Here is a 5355-nt window from a genome sequence, read left to right as displayed (position 1 = left end):
TTTTCATGTTAATATCATTAATATTAGTATTATTTGTATATATTATTTATTAATATTGTTTTTTACCCCTCTATCTGCCAGGTTTTATAATATCTTGACGTGTCTATTAGGGTTTTACATAAAATCAACAACAACAACAACAACGTGTCAATTAGGTACTTTTTTTAATGACGTGAAATTGTAGCAAAAATGACAGTGTTCACAGTTAACAGTTAATAGCAGAATACATTAAGCATTTATTTATGTTCAATGTCCTTTGTCATTCATTAAACAAATAAAACAAAATAGAACATAAAGGCATCATAGAAGGTCTTCAATACACTATTTTAAGTTAATCATTATCTGTATTTTGGTGTGATTGAATGGCAGTTTCTCTCTGCAGATGACGAGGTTGTAGGATGTGACAGCATCTGAAATGCACAATTGAGTTTAGATATACAGTTTGTCTCCTTTCATTTGTTTATGTAAAAAAACAATTGTTTATGAAGGTTAAAAGTAGTATGTGAGCACTTCACAATGTTAAAAGGAAAATGTAATATAAAGTCAAGGGATAGCTGGGTATGTTTATGCATAAACCCTAGTAATAAAACATATCTAACAAAATGGACCAAAAATCCAATATCTTTGTTACTTACTTAGTGAAGAAGAGGAGAGTATCCTTAACTGAATAGTGCTGGCCACACTTACATGTTCTCTTAAACTAAAAAGAGAAAAGACAGAGGAAACCAATTGGCATTTGAAAGTTATAATTTATAGACATTTTAAGAAATAAATAATTTACCTGTCGAGTGTGTGTTGACAGTCTGTGTAGTTGGGATGGCTGAGCTCCAGAAAATCAGTAATGAGGCATCTTAGAGTGTAGCCTCGGTTAAGGTTTTACATTAAAACAACAACAACAACAGCAGCATGTTGTCAGGGAGTATCTGTCATGTCACCAGCTCTGGACTCCATATCCCAGAATCCTCCTCGGCTCACACCAGTTCACATTCACAATCACCAATCTCACCAGATCTCACTCACCTGGATTCTGATCACCTGCACCTGCTGCCACCAATCAAGCCACCTTCAAAAGCACGCTCCTTTCAGTCACTCGCCGTCCGATCTACAGTTCACTACGCTACTCCTTACCGGACTCACTGTACCCGGACTCCATCCTGATACCTTCCTGTCTCTGTGCCATCCTCTTCAGCCCGATCCACCAAAGAACCCTTCACTTGAGCCCGATCCCTTCCACTCCCTAGACTATTGTTCTAACCCGTTTGCTCTCCATCTCTCTCCTTCTCCCAACACCTGTTCAAATAAAGCTCTGTTCACTTTACCTCTCTGTCCCTGGTCTCCTTCTGTACTGTGACAGAAGATCGGACCAAACGATGACTGCAGCAGACACGCGCTGTGGGGTTTGCGGCAAGGCGGTCAGAGGTTGGAGCGATATGTGGAGGGTTTCCTCGAGCTCACCAACCAGGTGAGTTGGCACGACGCCGCTCTAGGTGCGTGCTTCCTGCTGGGGTTGGATGGCAAAACTATCCGCTGCGATCTCCCTGCGGGCGATTTTCCTTTGATCGAGCTGATTAATCTCGTGCTATTCCTAAATGGCTCTGATGTGGAAGTTGAGGAGGTAATGAATGTTCCCAAGAGAGGCCTCCAGAGCGTCCACCCCCTCCTCCCCGTTGGATGTTATATGGCGTGGGACGCGCCTTCCGGGAGGGGGAGGTAATGTCAGGGAGTATCTGTCATATCACCAGCTCTGGACTCCATATCCCAGAATCCTCCTCGGCTCACACCAGTTCACCGTCACAATCACCAATCTCACCAGATCTCACTCACCTGAATTCTGATCACCTGCTGCCACCAATCAAGCCACCTTCAACAGCACGCTCCTTTCAGTCACTCGCCGTCCGATCTACAGTTCACTACACTACTCCTTACCCGGACTCACTGTACCCGGATTCCATCCTGATACCTTCCTGTCTCTGTGCCATCCTCTTCAGCCCGATCCACCAAAGAACCCTTCACGTGAGCCCGATCCCTTCCACTCCCTAGACTATTGTTCTAACCCGTTTGCTCTCCAGCTCTCTCCCTCTCCCAGCACCTGTTAAAATAAAGCTCTGTTCACTTTACCTCTCCGTCCCTGGTCTCCTTCTGTACTGTGACACATGTTGTGAACTATGTTTTTATTGACATGCAAAATTATCAGTGCTCTTAACAGTTATTAGCTGAATACATTAATGAATGACAATTAACACTGAACATGAATAAATACATAAAGTAAAACACAAAATAAGAACAAAAAATAGATATGATGCCTTAAAGTCCATAATTTTGGTGTGATTAAGCAGATTTTTCTCTGCAGATGATGAGGCTTGGGATGTGATACATCTGAAATACACAATTAAGTTTAGAGTTACAGTGTGTCCATGTAAAAACAATTGTTTATGAAGGCCAAAAGCAAAAATGGCTTTTCCAGCTCATTTTCCGCTAGAAAACGTACAACTGCAGTCATGCACACCATGGAATTTTATATCACTAACAAACACTACATTTTAGCTAACATGATGATTTCCATGCTAGTCGGACTCGTACCTGCAAATGTTCAAGTTGGTTGAGTAGCCTTTGTTAAAGCAAGAGTCTTCATGCATAGCTTACGCTGTACAACTATGTTATTTCCTTTATCCTCTTTGAAAACAAAAAGGAAATTTCCAAACATGAAAACGTGTTTCTCAGCAGGATGCATCGTAATTAACTGTAGCAGTGTCTCATCCAGTGTTAGAGAATAATTGTAGACAGGTATTATTTGTGCACGCACCAGCAGGCGGCTCACGAGTCAACGTGTCAACAGAACCAGGAACTACTGTATGATGAAGCAGCGCTAAATATATAACGTTATGTCAAAATACTAATTTATTTAATTTTAAATTAAGCAAATGTAATCCTGATAGAATTCCCACTTTTTACAAAATGTAACTGTAATCTGAATACTTTGTTTTTTGATGTAACTGTAACTGATTACAGTTACTAGATTTTTGTATACCGATTATGTAACGCCGTTACATGTATGGAGATGGAGGTGGCTTAATGAAGCAATGTCTGGCTTCTTGGCAGAGAGAAACATGTGCTGCATTTTCCACCAAAACATCGGCTTGTCCCATCTGTTCAAAGATGGAGTCCACCTGACCCTCGAGGGAAACAAGCTTTTGATGAGCAACATCAGAGAAGCTCTGCAAGTGGAACTGCGAAGATGAAGCCACCAAAGGCCCTTTTAAGGGCCAGCAACAGCGGCTCTTTTAAGAGCCGCCCACTCATTCAAAAAAGAGCAATTTACAATACTAGGAAATGCACTGGTTTATTTTGTAATTGAATTTATGAATTTTAAATATATTTTAATCTCTCTTTGTGTGTGCGTGTGTTCATTTTGATTTATGTAATGAGTATAATGATAAACTTTAATCAGTTAAGGTGCAAACAATTTATTCAACCATCTAATATAACACGCACATCTATTAAAATTATAAAAATAAAAAAAAATTTGAAAGATAAATAATCAAATGCAACTTATTTTACTTAATTCCTTTCTTTAAGTTGACTGTTAATGAGACATTGAGATGCTGTGCTATGGTGTGAAAAAAAAAATTATTAGTATTAAAGTATTAAACACTACAACACCAATTCCAGAAAAGTTGGGACATTTTGTGAAATGCTATAGGATCAAGAATGCTATTTGTTCATTCTCTTTAACCTTTAACTCTTTCCCCACCAGCGTTTTTGAAAAAAGTTGCCAGCCACCGCCAGCATTTTTGATCATTTTCACAAAAGTTTCATGGCCTCCAGAATATTTAGTTGTATGAATATCTGAACATGCAATACATCAAAATAAAAAAACAAAGCCTCTACTTTATACAAAAAAAGGCCAGTTTAGCACATTCAATGAAACCACGCTGTTGTAGCACATGCAGAATGAGACTGGCCATTGTCTTGATCTATTAACCATGGACTTCCCATGAAAGATGTCATCTTGATGGGAGTACATGTCTCTGTACAATTCCAATACATGTCTCCATGTCAATGGTACCTTCGCACATATTTCAGTCACCCATACCATTTGTTCTGATGAACCTCCATACCATGACAGACGTTTGCTTCTGCATCAGTCGCTAATGAAAGTCTGGATACTCCCTTTGGTCTTTGGGACTGAGAACTCAATATCCATTTTTCTCAGAAACAAGTTGAAATGTGGACTCTACTGACCACAGCACACAATTCCACTGTCTTTTTGACTGAGGTGCGCTCTGGCCCAGAGAACCCCACGGCATCACTGCACAGTATTGATGTATAGCTATATCCTCGAGTAACAGAGATTCAAGTTGCGTTTCTTGATGCAGCAGCAGACTGTAAAGTCACAGCGGTTTTCCAAAGTACTCCTGAGCCCATGTGGCTATATTTAACACAGTTGAATGTGCAAGACTTTTGAGCCCTCAGACGGCATTGCATAAGAAACCATCATTCTGCTGAGGTTTCCTGCGTTTCCCTACAAAGACTGAGATTTCTCTGGATTCCCTGAATCTAGTCACAATATTATGTATGGTAGTTGGTGAAAGGTTGAAAAGTTGGTGATTTTGCATTGAGAAATGTGCTTTTTGATTTGATTGACACTTCTCTCATGAAATTTAGCACAAAGTGAAGAGCCATGATCCAGCTTTGCTTGCAATGACTGAGATGCTCCTTTTATACCCAAACATGATACCCTCACCTATTACCAAACCACCTGCTTACTGTGAAAGGTTTCAAAAGTTTAATTTGTATATTCTATAACCTTTTCAACTTTATTTTGACTCTGCTGCAACACACTCAAAGTTGGGACAATCAAAATCAAAATGCGTTTATTTAGAAAATACATTTAAGTTGGTATGTGGAAACTTAGGAAAATGTTTTCTTTGTACTTTCGTCAATTAAATAAAAGTTAAAAGAGTATTAACAAAAATCCCAGATTGTAGAGTTGGAGTTGTAAAACAAAGGAAACAATCTTGCATACTAGCTAAAATGAGAAAACCAATTAAAGCTTGTAAGTTGATGTTTTGTCTGCATGTTACGGGACTCTGTAAATGATCAAGTCTAGAGGTTAGTTAAAAAATATTGACAATGTGTTATTTTGACATGCAATTTCAGTTTTGTGTAATGTGATCATCGTAGATTATTGTGTGTAAAATTTCAAAAATATCATTCATTCATTCATGCATGACGGCGATTTAAACCTAATTCACTTCAATAAAGATAACTATACATGCTATTCTTGTCATGAGCATCGAGGTGTGGGGGCGCTGCGGTGCAAATTTCACTCATGTTTAGTATGTTAACTCAAAG

The sequence above is a fragment of the Sinocyclocheilus rhinocerous genome, unplaced genomic scaffold (assembly GCF_001515625.1).
Source record: "Sinocyclocheilus rhinocerous isolate Xijiao unplaced genomic scaffold, SAMN03320098_v1.1 scaffold2843, whole genome shotgun sequence".
Taxonomy (NCBI): Eukaryota; Metazoa; Chordata; class Actinopteri; order Cypriniformes; family Cyprinidae; genus Sinocyclocheilus; species Sinocyclocheilus rhinocerous.
Note: the sequence above shows the minus strand (reverse complement) of the source record.